Source organism: Oncorhynchus gorbuscha, linkage group LG16 (genome assembly GCF_021184085.1).
Source record: "Oncorhynchus gorbuscha isolate QuinsamMale2020 ecotype Even-year linkage group LG16, OgorEven_v1.0, whole genome shotgun sequence".
Classification (NCBI taxonomy): domain Eukaryota; kingdom Metazoa; phylum Chordata; class Actinopteri; order Salmoniformes; family Salmonidae; genus Oncorhynchus; species Oncorhynchus gorbuscha.
The window spans coordinates 28,372,145-28,391,398 of record NC_060188.1 but is presented as its reverse complement, the minus strand read 5'-3'; the positions used below and the strand labels follow the sequence as shown (position 1 = coordinate 28,391,398).

General features: G+C 42.8%; 1 protein-coding gene across 2 annotated transcripts in view; it reads right to left on the bottom strand.

Annotated features, from left to right (window-relative positions):
* LOC123999472 (junction plakoglobin-like) overlaps window positions 1-18,101 on the bottom strand; it is a 63,445-nt gene extending 45,344 nt beyond the window's left edge. Inside the window, exon 1 of one of the 2 annotated variants that reach the window (XM_046305310.1) lies at window positions 17,957-18,101. The gene's annotated coding sequence lies outside the window, so the exon portion shown is untranslated. Of the gene's footprint in view, window positions 1-17,769; window positions 17,920-17,956 lie in introns of those variants that run through there. The other variant, XM_046305311.1, reaches the window with a different exon arrangement.
* Window positions 18,102-19,254: the final 1,153 nt, after the last annotated feature.

Below are 19,254 nucleotides of genomic sequence, written 5' to 3'. Positions count from 1 at the left end.
CGACAATGCAGTGATAACCAACAAGTAATCTAACTAACAATTCCAAAACTACTGTCTTATACACAGTGTAAGGGGATAAGGAACATGTACATAAGGATATATGAATGAGTGATGGTACAGAGCAGCATACAGTAGATGGTATCGAGTACAGTATATACATATGAGATGAGTGTGTAGACAAAGTAAACAAAGTGGCATAGTTAAAGTGGCTAGTGATACATGTGTTACATAAGGATGCAGTCGATGATGTAGAGTACAGTATATACATATGCATATGAGATGAATAATGTAGGGTAAGTAACATTATATAAGGTAGCATTGTTTAAAGTGGCTAGTGATATATTTACATCATTTCCCATCAATTCCCATTATTAAAATGGCTGGAGTTGGGTCAGTGTCAATGACAGTGTGTTGGCAGCAGCCACTCAGTGTTAGTGGTGGCTGTTTAACAGTCTGATGGCCTTGAGATAGAAGCTGTTTTTCAGTCTCTCGGTCCCAGCTTTGATGCACCTGTACTGACCTCGCCTTCTGGATGATAGCGGGGTGAACAGGCAGTGGTTCGGGTGGTTGATGTCCTTGATGATCTTTATGGCCTTCCTGTAACAACGGGTGGTGTAGGTGTCCTGGAGGGCAGGTAGTTTGCCCCCGGTGATGCGTTGTGCAGTCCTCACTACCCTCTGGAGAGCCTTACGGTTGAGGGCGGAGCAGTTGCCGTACCAGGCGGTGATACAGCCCGCCAGGATGCTCTCGATTGTGCATCTGTAGAAGTTTGTGAGTGCTTTTGGTGACAAGCCGAATTTCTTCAGCCTCCTGAGGTTGAATAGGCGCTGCTGCGCCTTCTTCACGACGCTGTCAGTGTGAGTGGACCAATTCAGTTTGTCTGTGATGTGTATGCCGAGGAACTTAAAACTAGCTACCCTCTCCACTACTGTTCCATCGATGTGGAATGTGTGGAATGTGTGTAGACCAGTGGCGGTCGGTGTCGTTCAAGATGCAGCATATTGGATGGCTGTCATTCATATTCCATTCACCCAGCTCAATGTAACATTGATAGATTTAGGCTATTACATGGCAGTTGCATTTTCCCTGTACCCATCATGAGGTTGCTACAACATAGCTTATAACACATTCAATACCGCCTTGCACACTCTTGCCTGCCTATAGCCGATCTAGGGAGTAATCATTAGTCCAACAGTTGAAAATGTGCATTTTTATTGGACAAATTCAGGTATTTTTATTCCCGTTTCCTTCCGTTTGCTTCCATTTAACAAGTGTTTTTGAACAGAATCGGTGGAATGAATACACCCGTGATCACACGCAAACACAGTTATGGCTATGCACATGAAAACAGCAACTATCTACGTGCTCTCCTCCTCTCCTCCTCGCACATTTTTCCTTCGCTTCCAGACATCAGTGCACAACACATCATCTGTCTGTGACCAGACGAAAAAACCTTTCCAAGCCAAACCTTCATATCATGACCACTATAACCACCATACACAGCCTGCATCGTCGTCACGTCATAGTCAACATAGCTAATATAACAAATGTGTTAATAATCCCTCTACAATCATGCAGTACAGTGTACAGTCAGAAAGCGGTGGCAATTAATTAATAAAACCAAATGCTTACCTTGACATGGAAGAATCCCAGTGTTGGATAGCCATAGCCAACTAGTTAACATAGCATCCCTCTCTGTTTGAGCTGAGTGTTTGAGTGGGCTAAACTAGCTAGCTGCATTCACTAGCTAAGTGAAAGTAAGAAAAAATAAAACCAAATATAGCTAGCTCTAGCTCTCACTTCTCCTTAATTTTGGAAGAAATTAATTTGTTCAAAACTGTTAAACTATTGTCTTTCTCTCTCTTTGAGTCAACTACTCACCACATGTTATGCACTGCAGTGCTAGCTTGCTGTACAGTTTGCTTTCAGTACTAGATTCATACTCTGATATTTTGATTGGGTGGAAAACATGTCAGTTCATGCTGCAAGAGCTCTGATAGGTTGGAGGACGTCTTCCGGAAGTTACTATGTCTATGGAAGGGGGTGAGAACCATGAGCCTCCTAGGTTTTGTAGTGAAGTCAATATACACCATGGTGCTACCCTACAGAGTGCTGTTGAGGCTACTGTAGACCTTCATTGCAAAACAGTGTTTTAATCAATTATTTGGTGATGTGAATATATTTAGTTTAGTTTTATCTAAAATTAGAACTTTTTTAATGTTTCACTATTTGTATTTTTATGAAATTCACTGAGGATGGTCCTCCCCTTCCTCATCTGTGGAGCCTCCACTGGTGTAGACAAAGAGCTCTCCAGTAGGTGTACCAAAACATTCAAGGGCCATTTTCTAAAAAATGGGGAAACAAGTTCATCAACTTTCAAAGCAGAATTACTTTCCCATTGTTCCTCAACTGCAGTGTATGATAGAGTGTCCTACGAAAGTATTCACTCCCCTTGGCATTTTTCCTATTTTGTTGCCTTACAACCTGGAATTAAAATGGATTTCTTTTTTTTTTTTTTTTTTTGGGGGGGGGGGTTGTTGTATCATCTGATTTACACAACATGCCTACCAATTTGAAGATGCATTTTTGGGGGGGGTGAGAAACATTTTCTTGTTTGTTTCACAAATAAATATTTTGCACCTTCAAATTGGTAGGCAAAACAAAAAAAACAAGACAAAAAAAAACAGAATACTTGAGCATGCATAACTATCCACTCCCCCTCCCCCAAAGGCAATACTTTGTAGAGCCACCTTCTGCAGCAATTACAGCTGCAAGTCTCTTGGGGTATGTCTCCATAAGCCCTCAATAATTTTCCTGTATTTAGTGCCATCATTCCTTCAATTCTGACCAGTTTCCCAGTCCCTGCCGATGAAAAACATGCTGCCACCACCATGCTTCACTGTGGGGATGGTGGTCTCGGGGGGATGGGAGGTGTTTGTGCCAGACATCGTTTTCCTTGATGGCCAAAAAGCAACATTTTTGTCTCATCTGACCATAGTACCTTCTTACATATGTTTGGAGAGTTTCCCACATTCCTTTTGCTGAACACCAAACATGTTTGCTTATTTTTTTTCTGGCCAATCTTCCGTAAAGCCCAGTTCTGTGGAGTGTACAGCTTAAAGTGGTACTACGGACAGATACTCCAATCTCCGCTGTAGAGCTTTGCAACTCCTTCAGGATTATCTTTGGTCTCTACTTTTGCAAGGCACTGTATACACTTTCTAGCTTTAAGTATCTACTTTTATCCAATGTATTTAAAAAAAAGTGCTACATAGGACCGCATCGAGCTGGTCGGTCACATATGGCCAAAGCCAGTGGGACAAGAGGCCATTCCTAGACTAAGGGTCAGTACAGATAAAGAGAGATAAGTAGACCTCTGAGAGAAACATTTTAAGAGTGAGGGAGAAGCTGAGAAAAAGACAGGGAGAGAGAGATGGACAGGAAGACGAAAGGGAAGAGACAGATAGAGTGCATCAGTGGGGGAAGGGGGTCATAGATGGTAAGATAAAGAAGAAAGAGTGGAAGATTGCGAGAGAGAAAGAGAGATAGAGAGACAGCGAGAGAAAGACAGAAAGAGAGAGAGAGAGAGAGAGAGAGAGAGAGAGAGAGAGAGAGAGAGAGAGAAGCTTGTAGGCCAAAACCTGGGCCCTCCTACGCCCTCTTGTCCTCCAGTCATCCTGACTTCTGTATGGCTCAGCAGGCCTACACACACACACACACACACACACACACACACACACACACACACACACACACACACACACACACACACACACACACACACACACACACACACACACACACACACACACACACACACACACACACACACACACACACACACACACACACACACACACACACACACACACCGAGAACAGAAGTAGACTACAAGACCAGTGTATAAAAAAGGCCATTTAAATAATACATTAACCTGAAAACAACAGACGCTGGCTGTTGTGGAGATGTAGCCGGTCTGGTCTGGTCTGTCGCGGGGAGACCTGGCAGAGACCTGACAGCCTGCAGATACCTGGCTTCACTCACCCTCCCTCCCACCCTCCGACCCAAGGGGTTGGCACGGTAACCGCAAGGCAACGTGGGCAGATCTGACAGACGGGGCTCTCCTCCCCCCTCGGCCTCATGGGAGAAATAATCCGCACACTGAGTGAACTCTTCCTCCACACACAGACAGAGAGAAACAGGGAGAGAGCGAGAGAGGTCATGCTCAGATGAGCTCCTGCATTTTCCCCCATGTTCTTAAAACAATACAGATTTAGAGTTAGATAAACTTGGATTTTTTTTGTCAGGAATATATACAGGATGCTACCCTCTACAGCTAACCTTCATTCCAAATCAAAACTCAAAACCTCCAACCTGATTTTGGACAGAATTACGTAATCACCTGGAAGGTTTACAACTACCAAAGAGTATTATTCCAACGCTATACAGCAAATGAGCTTGAAAATAACAGAAACTCGAAAACACCATACAACCTGCAACTGAGTGAGTAATGTTTCGTCTGAAGCTATATTTTATTTCCAAAAGCCAAGAAGAAAATACATTACTTTGAGGACTGAATGCTAAATTAAGGCTGCCAAGCTTGATACAACTTCAATTAGCACTGACGTGTCAAGTGAGAGGTGTCAAAGCCCTTTAGCCCAACAATGGCAGGAGAGTCACACAGTCGACTCCAACCAAATGGAGAGGCCTTAGAAGCGCCTCCCGCTGTTCAGAGGTAATTAAAATACATTAGCCTATGTATGTAAAGAATGATAAGGCAAGAAAAGATCACAAAATGAAGCTCCTTATGGAAAATCAAGAGACACTTTTTTGCTGACAATTATAAAAATGGGAACATCCACAACCTCATCTTCCACACAGACCATCCACTGGCATGGCACAGTGCTATATTAGCACACTACCCCTCTGTTAAGAGAGGGGGTGTTAACGAGGGGTGGAAACTCAGGATACTAGACACTAGACGAGGACTCTGAATCAGCTAATATAAATCCCTATAAGTTTGGAACAGTAATGGTACAGTAACTGTGTACCCCCCCCCCCCCCTCCCCCAGACCATAGAGGACCCACGCCAAGAGGACCTACATCCAGACCACAACACCACCAGCGACATACACACACCCACCCCAACTAATCAATACCCCGCAAAGTCAACCATGCCCACACCCCATTTAGGCCCCCTCAGATCAGATCTATGCCCCTCCTGCCCACCCCATGCACCGCACACCTGCAAAGTGGGCCTCAACATGGAAGTCACACATATGTCCAGGCCGTGAGTGGGCAAACAGGCCCAACCCCCCCACTCTTACACTCGCCCAAGCCAATGGCAATGACATGTACCAGATGCTCAGCAGGCTCTGCTCACACTTATTGGCCTGAGGCCAAACCACACAACCAACAACATTGGACACTTTATGGAACACAAAGCCTTCACTATCTCATCCTGGAATATCCAAGATCTGAGGTCATCTGCCTTCGGCCTAAAGAGCAGGAACCTGGACTTCATCAAAGAAATTGTAAATACAGACACTGTCAACCTACAAGAAACCTGGTATAGAGGAGACGGACCCACTGGTTGCCCTCTAGGTTACAGAGAGCTGGTAGTCCCATCCACCAAACTACCAGGTGTGAAACAGGGAAGGGACTCAGGGGGTATGCTAATTTGGTATAGAGCAGACCTAACTCACTCCATTAAATTAATCAAAACAGGAACATTTTACATTTGGCTTGAAATTCAAAAGGAAATGATCTTTAACAGAGAAAAATGTCCTCCTGTATGCTACCTATATCCCCCCACTAGAATCCCTATATTTTAATGAAGACAGCTTCTCCATCCTGGAGGGGGAAATCAATCATTTCCAGGCCCAGGGACATGTACTAGTCTGTGGCGACCTAAATGCCAGAACCGGACAAGAACCTGACACCGTTAGCACACATGGGGACAAACACCTGCCTGGAGAAGACAGCCTTGCCTCCCCCATATGCCCCCTAGACACAACATAACCAACAACAACAGGGTCACAACTCCTGCAGCTCTGTTGCATGCTGGGTATGTACATAGTCAACGGTCGGCTTCGAGGGGACTCCTATGGTAGGTACAGCTGTAGCTCATCTCTTGGCAGTAGTACTGTAGACTACTTTATCACGGACCTCAACCCAGAGTCTCTCAGAGCGTTCACAGTCAACCCACTCTGACACCCCTATCAGACCTCAGCAAAAATCACAGTCTACTTGAACAGAGCAATACTCAATCATGAGGCATCTAAGCCAAAGGAACTCAGTAATATTAAGAAATGCTGTAGATGGAAGGAATGTAGTTTGGAAACCTACCAAAAAAACAATTAGGAAACAACAAATTCAATCCCTTTTAGACAACTTCCTGGACAAAACATTCCACTGTAATAGTGAAGGTGTAAACTTGGCAGTAGAAAATCTTAACAGTATATTTGACCTTTCAGCTTCCGTATCAAATCTAAAAATCTCAAATAGAAAACTGAAGAAGATGAACAACAATGACAAATGGTTTGATGAAGAATGCAAAAATCTAAGAAAGAAATTGAGAAACCTGTCCAACCAAAAACATAGGGACCCGGAAAACCTGAGTCTACGCCTTCACTATGGTGAATCACTAAAACAATACAGAAATACACTACGGGAAAAGAAGGAACTGTAAATCAGCTCAATGTAATTGAAGAATCCATAGACTAACCACTTCTGGGAAAATTGGAAAACAATAAACAATCAACACCACGAATAATTAGCTATCCAAAATGTAGATGTATGGGTAAACCACTTCTCCAATCTTTTTGGCTCTATAACAAAGAACACACAGCAAAAACATATACATGATGAAAATACAAATCTTAGAATCAACTATTAACTATTACCAGAACCCACTGGATCTCCAATTACCTTGGATGAACTACAGGACAAAATAAAAACCCTCCAACCCAAAAAGGCCTGTGGCGTTGATGATATCCTCAATGAAATGATCAAATATACAGACAACATTGGTCGTTCAAGGCTAAAGTGGATTGTTTGCGAGCCATTTCGGATGACTCAGTCAGTTCCATTTTTTTCTCATGTTCCAATCGATGCACGTTGACTAGAGCGCCTCATTGTTCTGTTCCTTGAGCTACCGTCATTATACCACAAGGTGCCAATTCAATTAGGTTGCCATCCCCTATAATTCAAATAAATGAAGGCTTATGTCAAGACAATCAATATGGAAACACAAAGGAGGAAAGGTGGAGGGGAAGTCAAGAAATAAATTGAAAAGCATTCTTAGAAACAGGGGCAGGGAATTGGCTCGGTAAATTGTGTCGTAAATACAGAGGCTGAAATAACCAACCACATCTCTCCTTTAAAGATTAAATGAAGATGACTCTTGTTAAGGTGCCATTTGATGGTGTGTGAGTCCAGAATATGTTTTTAAATATTGTGGGCAAAGCAGCATTTTCACTACTGCGTGTATTTCTTTCTAAACCATTTGGTGTTGTTTTGACTAGTGCGAGTAGTAGCAGTGTTTTGACTGCTGTAAGAGGTCAAGTTGAGTGTCAAGAGTGTCATGTCTTCAGTATGATGCTGTTTGAAGTCTTTGCACTAGAACTACCTTGTGGTATTCAGAATAAAGGGTACAGTTACCTCTTGAGACGACTACATAGTGCACTCTTTAAAGCAGATCTGAACTCACAAAAACAACTCCTCTAGTTGAAAATGACATATGTGACATCGATATTAGTCCGAAACATTTATTCCAATGCCAGAATTGACTAGAAATTAGCAAGTAGTTACATTTTTGTCATAAAGTCAGTATAATCCAAAAGAGAGTTTTGTGAGATTTGTGTACATGAGTTAGTCGTGACTTACTTAACGGTTGGGTTTTGATTTCGACAATACCGACTTGCCGACTAGCATGGGATAAACAGTTGCAGTGATTGTGGTCTATCCAATCGTACAGCTGCACACAGACAGTGAGACAGACTTGGCCAGCAGCACAGCAGGTCAAACTTGGTTTACATAAGACAACAGCGTCACACATTTTTTTTGACTTGAGAAACTCTGCACCAAACACCTTAGCTAGTAAAATTGCTGACTAAAAGCTCCTCGGCAAAAACATCCAAATTAATTACAGATTGCTTGAGTTATCTTAGAATCATTCGGACTATTTTGAGGAAGTGATACTAGCTTTGTTGCTATGGTGTCCAATGAGGGGCAAACTTAAGTAACTGCCACATCGAACCACACCCCCAAGACTAAAATCTTAATGAGCAACAGAAAAACATGCAGAATCCGTGCGCTCAGTCACTCTTTCAATCACTGTGTATAGTGTTTTGTATAGTGTTTAAACTATATGCAGAACAACGTTTAAAATATCAGGAGTGTTCAGACTATTGCAAAAAGACCTAGGTTTGGTGTATAAAGTGCATAGTTAAGTGGTTATGCAAAGCACTAGAATGTTCTACAAGGTATTTGAACAACAGCGTCGTTTTGAACACAGAGTATTTGGGTCAGACTATCGAGGGCAGTGTAGTGTAGTGTTCCGGCAACAGTAGATGTGGGACAATACTGCTCGGAGCACGGAGGAGAAATCCTGGTCGGCGGGAAGCATAGAAATACACCAAACGGACAGGTTGTATAATAATTAGGCCTTACATAACCATGGGGATAATACACCTGCTTTTGACAACAGTGGTCATATCCAGTATCCACTGCCAGTTCTGTCACTGATCAGCACATGCACACATGCACACACAATAACAGGCATATAACAGAGCACATATACCCACGCAAATGTGTGCCATCTACAGACAAGGCCACACACACACACACACACACACACACACACACACACACACACACACACACACACACACACACACACACACACACACACACACACACACACACACACACACACACACACACACACACACACACACACACACACACACACACACACACAGTGCATGGAAGAGGACCAGAGCAGACCTCACTCTCAGTAGGAGACTATAGGACTAGCTGTTCCAGGTGTAACCTGCCATCTCTCTCACAGGTCCCTGACAGATAGAGTACAAGCAGCAGGGCTGGAGGAGGGAGAGAGCTGGAGACAATGTGTGAGGGAGAAAAATTAAGAAAAAGAGGGTAGGCACTTCCAGCATGGTAAGGGACGGGTAGGATGGGTTGGATGGGTTGGAGCGGAGAGATGGAGTGAGAAAGAGAGAGTGAACGAGAGACAAAGAGAGAGTATGGACTTCCACTATGGCGGGGGGAATGAGATTAGCTAGGCTGACTGCCTCAAACCAGTCTCCTCTGAAAGGACCAGACACTGCTGTCAGCCTGAGCCCTGCGGAACATCAAACCTTCGCCCAACACCCCTGACTGTTAGCACGGCATATTTAACAGACCCTGTCTATTATAAACCTCATCTTCCAGGCAAAGCAAAGCACTCTCCACTCACGTGCACACAACCCAGTTTCCTTTTCACCACCACTTACACCAATCGTAACACCTATCATACTGTCACTGTCATGGTCCAAACCTGACGACGAGAGGACACTTATTAAACCGACACTGTCATGAATCTGCCACTCACGATTACACCCGCTTCACTCAGGGAGAGAATTGACATACTCCACAGATGAATTATGGAGAGTTTGTCAAGGGAGGTGAGGGCATGGGTGGGGTGGGGTGGGGTGGGGGGGGGGCGTGTTGGCAGGCAGTAGTGGGGCTGCAATATCCCTGAAGCTTCGCTAAGGGGTGTGTGAAGAATAAGGGGGTTGGGGGAGAAGGGAGTCGGCGATATCGCGACGTGAGCAGCTGGTAGGGGATAAGCAGAAAGGCTCCACAGGGGAAGCGCCTTTAGCGTGTCACGCTCCGTCTGCAGGTTTTCCCTGATGATATGGGCGAAAGAAACAGAAAGATAATGTTGACTAGCGCTCTTACACTGCTGGCAGCAGTTGGATGGATGGTTGGAATGTGTGTAGGTAAGGTAGAGAGTGAAAGGAGGGGAGAGAAGGGGGGCTGTGTGTGTGAATTTGTTTGAAGGGTTTCACTTCTAAGCAATTCTGAGTGGTCCAATTTCAATCACATTCACTCACACCTGCGACTGGAATGTGCTGAAATTCTCCATGGCAACCACTGACATAGTCCCTTTAAATCTGGGCTCATGATTTCAGAGGTACCATAAGAGGAAGGGGCCTTCATTTTCATCTTGAATGGTGGCTTACCTTAAAAGTGTCTGCAATGTATTTTTTGTTGTTGATTAAGTATAGTCTTTCAGTTCTGGCACTGAGGCGCACGCAGAACTCGTCTCACACTGTGCCTTTCCTTCCCATTTGATGCAATTAGTATGCTCCTGACATTCAGCCGCTTTAAAGGCAAAGTGATCCTTAAATTGAGCAATACCCTAAGGACCATTACAGATCTGCACTTACAGGGCTAAAGCTGTGCTCATACGGACGTTATCTTCGCATTGATGAGTTTGTTTTTTAATTGGGATGGTTTTTTTAAATTGGAGTCCTTGGCGTTGTTTCTAGTTGAGTTCAAGTTTGAACCTGACCTAGTGAATCTTCCTTGACCTTGGAGGGATGTTGTTGACAATATCCATCTGGTTTACAGTACCTGAAGCCCCCCGCCCATTGCTTTGATGCTATTCCACCATCAGAAGACCCCAACAGCTATTGGAGAAATGAAAGAAGAGTCCATTGATTGAGGCCTAAGATCATTCTCACACAAAGCGTCGCCTTGAAAATAAAGCCCATGTTGAGGCGGCATAACACATGGTCATGCCAAGTATATGTTGCAGGGAGAGATGAAGTGAAGGGGAGGAGCATGCTGTTCCCACCATCCAACCACGTATCACAGGTCTCTAGTAATGAAGAAGCCTTGTATGAAACAATCCCTTTGCATAACCCACAGATGTACCACTTGTACACACCCAGGCCAGAGATCACACCCACACAAATACTCAGTCACACCAAATCCACAGATGTAGCTAGTACACACTTGACGCCACACTCACCCACCTTTAAGCACGTACGTGCAACAGACACACACACCAGCCAAACCTGCAGATACCACACGGATGTGACAACATACTGTTGTTACTAGAATAATTAGAGTACTAACTAACAAACTAAACCCCAACACGAGACAACTACCAACACGCCAGACGGTCGGACGAACACACATACACACGTTTAGTTCTTCTATCCTCATGGGGACCTAAAATGTATTTACATTTACCTAACCCTAAACGTAATCCTAACCCAAACCATAAACCAGTCCCTGTGGACCTGTGTGAACCCGGGGCCCTGGCAGTACTTCCTCCTGGTCTCTGGCACATGGGCAAGACGCCACACCTCTCTGAAGAGAAGTGATTTTGATGGCCAGTTTCATGGCACATGGGCAAGACGCCACACCTCTCTGAAGAGAAGTGATTTTGATGGCCAGTTTCAACAACAGTGTCAACAAACACTGCAAGACAACTGTAAAAGTGCTGTAAGCAATTTGGTAACCACTGATCAAGGCTATACAGAGACTCTGGCTGCATTTTACACTGAAATGGCGGAAGGCAATATGAAACTCCACTTAATAGAGGGCAAAATGGGGCTATAGGCATATTTCTGATAGTTTCCCGGTAAATTAAGCCTTGATCAGCCAAGTGGAGAGAAATAGGAAGATGGAAGGAATAGCTTATGCAACAAGATGCAGCCACGGCTTTAAAAGCTTTATGTTTGAACTTCCAGTTGGAACAATTTTCCACCTGACAATCACATTATGTCAGTCACCTGGGTAAAACCTGTATCCGGGCTTCAGTTGGCGCAGGTTGTCCCTAGATAACTAGGCAATAATCCATCTTTGACACTTCACATAAGTATTCAGCGATCTCGGTATTGAAATACGGACTACTGGATCCACCTGATAACCTGAAAACTATCGTGGGTGTTGAGATCTGCCCAAGTTTGACGTCAGTTGCCAACCAACCAGTTAGAAATGAGATTTCATTAGCACCCATAGCAACCTGGCTTACTGTCTTCAAAGGCTACTGCCGACCAGGATGCACGTGAAGATGTAATAGGTGGGGAAAGGAGGAAAACCATTATGATAGTAATTCAAAGAAGAGGAATAGTTTGCCACATGGAAATGTCTATGGGGAGAAGAAAAAAGCTATTTGGAGAGGGAAAAAAATGCTGTAGCCTATATATCACAGGCATAATATGAGGGGGGAAACGAGAGCTGCTGAATGAGCAACTGAATGACAGCAATTTTATAGCATTTGGACAAGAAAATGACCATACCCTATTTTCACAAGGGGATAATTATTAACGACTAAAGTGGCCGTAGTAGGTCCGCGAGAGATGGAGTGAGCGGTGGCAGTTGATAGGTGCTTGATAGCAAAGCAGAGCATCCACTGTCACAAGCTCTTTTAGCAACTCGTTTTCCAGCCTGATCTCATAGACTAGATGTAACATAGTAAATGAAAATTGGCAGGTAGCCTAGTGGTCAGAGCATTGAGCTAGTAACCGAAAAGTTGCTGGATTGAATCCCGAGCTGACAATGTAAAAATCTGTTGTTTTTTCCCCTGAACAAGGCAGTTAACCCACTGTTCCCCGGTAGGCTGTCATTGTAAATAAGAATGTGTTCTTAACTGACTTTCCTAGTTAAATAAAGGTACTCAAATTAGTATGATATGTTATGTTTGGTATGGTTACATAAAACAGATGGAAAAGGGTGGTTGGCCAGGGTGGGTGGGTGTATAATGCAAACGTCTAGCAAGTAAAGTTTGCGAGTTCGAATCTTATCATGGACAACTTTAGCATTTTAGCAACTTTTCAAGTACTTACTACTTTTTAGCTACCCTTCCCCTAACCCTAAACTTAACCCTTGTAGCTAACCCTTCCCTTAACCTAGGATTGGGCGGTATCCAGATTATCATAGCATCATACCGTCCTTCTCTTATACTGGGATATATGGTATTACTGGCTTAGTACACAAGGGAGGCGCCCCCCCCCCAAAAAAGCCTATTGGGCATCTATTACCAGAATGCTAACAAAATTAGCACAAATAATAGTGAATTTCCATGGAGGCTGATTGCTAAATATGCTAACAAGCACAAACGAAAATAAACAAATTGCAAAGACAGGCAATCCAGCTCATAAAGTTATACATATATAGGTAGGAGCTACCGAATGTCATTTTTGGTGAGTTTGGACATGTAAAAGCGAATGTCAACGAGAGACATGCAAATTTAACAACGATTTGACGCATGCTTGTCTGAAGGAAGAACAGTACTGGCTCTGGAGCAGCATGTGTACACCCTGTGTCTTTGTGGAATCTGGAGTCTCTAGGGTAACGGGCCTCCCTGCTCTGCTCAGAGAAGATAGGGAGGAGAAGAGGGGCCGAGAACGAAGAGGAGGGAAAATGTAAGAAAATCAAGATAGTGGCAGCTGTAGAAATAAATAATCAAATGGATTTGACTTCTGAAACTTAGATGAACTATCAAGTTAAATATAGGGTTTGGGTTAACGCAAAATTCTGCATTTTTCACACTGATTTTTTAAAATGCATATTTTGAGGTGTTTTGTAAATGCAGGCGTAAAATGCTTCTTATTGTAATTTCTGTTTGGCATCAGACTAATTTTCTGTTTCAGTTGCCCTTCTCCACTCGGATGAGAATTCAGGAACAGGCATTCTATCAGCAGACAGCGCTATGACTGAAATGTAGCTACTTTTCTCCAGTACTTTCGCAGTGTAGCCAGACAACTTTTCTTGGATAAATGCAAGATTATCTTTAAGCAAAACATTAGAAAATGTAGCTGGCTACATTCTTTCTATGATAAACATTAGGAATATGATGGCTATGCATCGATTTTGCAAAAAATTACTTGCTTTTTCTTTGTAAGCTCATTTACTTGTGTGCCTACCAGCCGAATAGTGTTTCACTTCGGTAGCCATGTGATAAAAATGAAGCTATTTTCTGCCGAATGTGTTGCACTAATGTATTTTCTGTGAAGGAAAACTATAGTTGCAAGTCCCTGATCACTCTATTGATGAGGGAAAAAAACACTTGACTTTCATTATTAAACACGACTGTCACTACAAGACTTGACTCACCTCTCTTCCTCTTTCTCCCCTGGTGCTATTTACAAGCACTCCCCTGGTGCTATTTACAACACTTGACTGGCTCAACTGTTCTGGGGAACTACGTAATCTTCATAATGTAAAATAATGTGACAGGTGAAATGAAGTACGCAATCTGGTTTATCTCCCAAGGTATTGCCAAGTTGACTACAGGTATTTACTTAAGTCTCTACAAATATTAAAATGTATTGAAAAACTTCAAAGGAATAGTTCCAACGCTAACCTTAACCCCTTACCCTAACTCCTAAACTGAACCCTAACCTTAACCTTAACCCTAACCCTAACGCTAACCCCTAGCCTAGTCAACATTAGCCAGCTATCTACAGTTAGCCACCTTGCTAGAATTCGTAACATATCATATGTTTAGCTAATTCTTAAAATATTGTACATTTTGCAAATTCGTAACATATAATACGAATTGTAATTAGTAACATTTGTAACATACCATACGAAACGTAAAACATCAAACTAAATGGAGTGTCTTGGATTTACATACAGAATAATATGAAATGATCTTAGACCAGGTTGCGTTTTCAGAATACACCAAAAATCCAATCCAATTCCATTCACACCATATGCTCCGAACAGGGTTGCCAAGTCCGTAGTATTCCCCCAAATTGGGCTACTTTGAAAACGCTGTCAGGGATGAAAATGTATTGGTCGTAGGTTGCAGGATTTTGAGCTACTACTACATGCACGGTGGCCGCCATGGCATTTGTCTTCAAAAAAATACAAATCTATTCATTGTGACCTGCTGCTGCTGACTATCAGGCAATGAAGCAGGGGTATGTGTGTGTTGAGAGAGCACTGCAGTATTCCGCTTAGTCCACTATTGGCTGAGTCATGTGAGTGAGAGGAGACAGCAGCACACCTGCACATCGTGACAACTTTTTACCAGTTGTAGGTAGGCTCTTTAACTTGTCATTTATGGGTAAGTGGACATTTGAAGTGGAAGTTATGGAACTCCCTGGTGTGCTTCTGTTATGGGGAAAAATCCTCAATGAAACTGACATTAAATGTGGAGAATGATACATTTGCATCTGTTGGCCATCAAGTAGCCTATTAATTTATATGCCATTGTAGACTACTGCAGGCTACCATTGTGTAGCCTACCTGGAGCTGGCAAACATATTTAATAAATAGCCTATAACTTCAGCGTTTTGTTTTTGTAACCTTGTGTTATTATGCAATTATTAAATGGCCATGTTTAGTTCATTAACTTGGAAGTTATAAAAGCTCTATCGCAATTGCCGAACGCATCATATTGACTGTAACAGTCAGTCAGATTAGGCTACAGGTTTAAAAAAATACTGGCTGTTGTTGACATGCCGTTCAGATCATATACATATTATTAGTATTTAATTCAGTTATTGAAATTATGACCCCCTCCTCAGTAGCCTATTCCAGCAGGCTATTGGGAAACACAAGCACTCCTTACTTCAAAATCGCCAAGCTATTAATGTTGAATAAATTAGTATGTTAATTTGAACTAAGCAAGCTGCAAAAATGTTCAATTTACATCTTGCTTATATCATGGCCAGGTTACTGTAAACTATCTGAAATAATATGTAGGCCTATCAGGGGCAATAGGCTAGCTGTATCTAAGCAAACCATGGCAAAGTTGAATTACAATCATAAACCCAGATTTTAGTCTGTAGCCTATGCCTATTGAAATGACAACAAGTCAATCTCGTAAATGGGCCATTTATAACTGATGGTAGGCTAAAGGCTGTATCCAGACACTTTGTGTCGCATCGTGCTAAAGAACAGCCCTTACACGGAACCCAAACGGGCTGCGCACGTACGCCATCGTGCATAAATTAATTTTGTCCCCCTACACCAAACGCGATCACGACACGCAGGTTAAAATATCAAAACAAACTCTGAACCAATTACATTAATTTGGGAACTGGTCGAAAAGCATTAAACATTTATGGCAATTTAGCTAGCTAGCTTGCACTTGCTAGTTAATTTGTCCTATTTAGCTAGATTGCTGTTGCTAGCTAATTTGTCCTGGATATAAACATTGAGTTGTTATTTTACCTAAAATGCACAAGGTCCTCTACTCCGAAAATGAATCCACACATAAAACGGTCAACCGAATCGTTTCTAGTCATCTCTCCTCCTAGGCTTTTTCTTCTCTTGACTTTATATTGCGATTGGAAACTTTCATAAATTAGGTGCTTTACCGCCACTGACCTCGTTCATCTTTCAGTCACCCACGTGGGTATAACCAATGAGCAGATAGGTACCTGCTTCTATAAACCAATGAGGAGATGGGAGAGGCAGGACTTTCAAAGGGATCTGCCTCACAAATAGAACTGACTTCTATTTTAGCCCTTGGCAACGCAAACACTCGTCGGCACGCGCGAGCAGTATGGGTGCAATAATTGAATAATATAGATTTCTAAATGTATTTTGAAACGCGAGTGGTGTAGTCAGCCTGTTAGCTGTGGTATATTGGCCATATACCATACACCCTTGTGCTTAATCATAGCAGTCAAACAAGTTACATCGACATCCATTGATGGAAAATTATTTGGCTAGTTTAATAAGGGCAACTTGTCTGTTCTCTTGCAACATATCGAATTCATTAATTACAATTGCAATAATTATTGGTATGGTAAAAGGGTTTATTGTATAAATGTGGCAACTCCTGTCTTGCTCTGAAGAAAAATGTGCTAGTTTTCAGGCTTTTTCTGTGAGTTTTGAGGGGTCATTGGGCTAAAAATGTTATTAAGACCTGGCAACCCTGACTCCGAAACAGAAAGTTAAACATTGATTTTCCCTAAGAGCAAGAACTCCAATCCTTTTTACACGTAGCCTAGTCTACAATTTGGAAACATGACTGACGCTCACCATGAGTCCTCGTGTGAGAGAATTTGATATAGGTGTGGCAATTATGCGACTCACTCACGTATCGATTTTCACAACAAACACCACTACAAAATAACTTCTACTGTCATTTCAATGACCGTGACGGCATCGTCAGGGTGGTCACGCACAACGCACATGAGGACACAACTGTAGCATACGGTAAGGTAAGACTGAGAATATTGCAATAACCACACAAATATTTGGTGAATTGACAACAGGGTGAGTTTCATGTTTTAGAATGAGCTAAAACAATAGTCTAGGCTACTTATACCAAACTAGTCATGCCTTGGCTATTCTACTCGCATGCATCCCTATTTGGAGATAGAGGTGCATGCACCGTTATTCCTGAGTTGCTATCAATAAACAGTCAAGTTTCTCCTAGCACCGACGGGTTGTTGCGTACACCCATGTCACAGCCAAAGAATGTCGATTCAAAAGAAACAGCAATATTGCAGAAGTGTGAGACAATTCTGGTAACAATTATATAGCTCAATGTGTAGCCTATTCCACCGAAACAAAATGTACCACATCTGGCAAGACTGAAACGCTCATCTGCTACGTATCATGGGAATGAATGTCAGGAAGGTTGGCTGGCTACATTCACGGAGACAATAAAAGATGCCAGACAAACACGACACAGAGGGAGCATATCAGTCTCAGTAGCTGGCAAGGAATGTCACGTGGTATTGATAATGCTATAAACTACATCTGATCAATAGGCTACCATACCTATTCACAACACATCACAGCATCTTGTTGGAGAAAACACTGTTGCTCGAATATCTTTGATCGGAAGAGAGAACATTCGCTTTCCGAACACTACAAAACATGACATTATCTCAAATAAACTCCACTAGGTTACAGCATACGACTGAAGCGACGCCCCAGAACGCCAATGTGTTGACAGGTTGGTTACCTTCCGCAATTAAATCGCCGGTTTCAGGACCTTCTTGCGCGCAGCACTCCGAGCATAAACTTTTCTTAAACCCGGTGTTCGCCTGCTCGTTCTGGAGCCCTCTGTTCCAAGCAAGTCGGGAATGTGTTGAGCAACGGTTCAGTGACAACGTCAATTTCTTGGAGTCTCCACCCATGGCACAAAGAGAGACCCAATAGGCGGGTCGTTGAAACGGTCATTGGCTAAATCAACAAATAGTGTGTTATTACAAGGTAATTGAAAAGTATGCGCAATATCGGTAACAATTTTCAATTCGTTCTGGAGTGAGGAATAGCCTAAATGTGTCCTCTCCTTTATGTTTCTCCCTGCGCAATTGTGATACATCATAAGGAATAACTATCATCAAGAGACATTCAAGAACAATTTAAAAACAGAATATCTAATATGAAATTCACCAAATGTAATAATTCCTGCTTGTTTTCAATCTAAGCAAAAAAGACAACATTGAAGTTTCTGCTTTCCTATCACCCATACATCTCCAGGACCTGCCACCATAATTACACCCAAATGAAACATGTGGGCAATATCATTTAGCTCTTCTTATGTAAATCTAATCTAATTAAACTTTCAGTGCCCTCATTAGAGAGTTATGCCCAAATAATCCCTCTTAACTACTATACTCAGCCAGCCTCTCGACTTGAAGATTGTGATGTATGATTGTCACTGAGGCAACAGAGAAGCATTGTGAAAGTAATGAATCAATGTGTGTCTTATACAGAATGTGCCTTAGAAGTGTGTGTGAGGGCTTCTCGAGTGACCCAGTGGTCTTAGGCACTGCATCACAGTGCTTGAGACGTCTCTAAAGACCCGGGTTCGTTCACAACCGGCCGTGACTGGGAGTCCCATAGGGCGGCGCACAATTGGCTCAGCGTTGTCCGGGTTAGGGGAGAGTTTGGCCTAGGGGGCTTTACTTGGCTCCTCGTGCTCTAGCGACTCCTTGAGGCGGACCGGGCGCCTGCAGGCTGACTTCGGTAGTCAGTTGAACGGTGTTTCTTTCGACACATTGGTACGGCTGGCTTCCGGGTTACGCTGGCGGGTGTTAAGCAGCGCGGTTTGGCGGGTCATGTTTCGGAGGACACATGACTCGACCTTCGCCTCTCCCGATCTTGTTGGGGAGTTGCAGCGACGAGAAAAGATTGTAATTGGATATCAAGAAATTGGGGAGAAAAAGAGGGTAAAAAAAGAAACAAATAAAAATAAGTGTTTGTGTAGTTGTGTGCATGCAAGTGTGTATATGTGCATGTGTGTGTGTAGGTTAA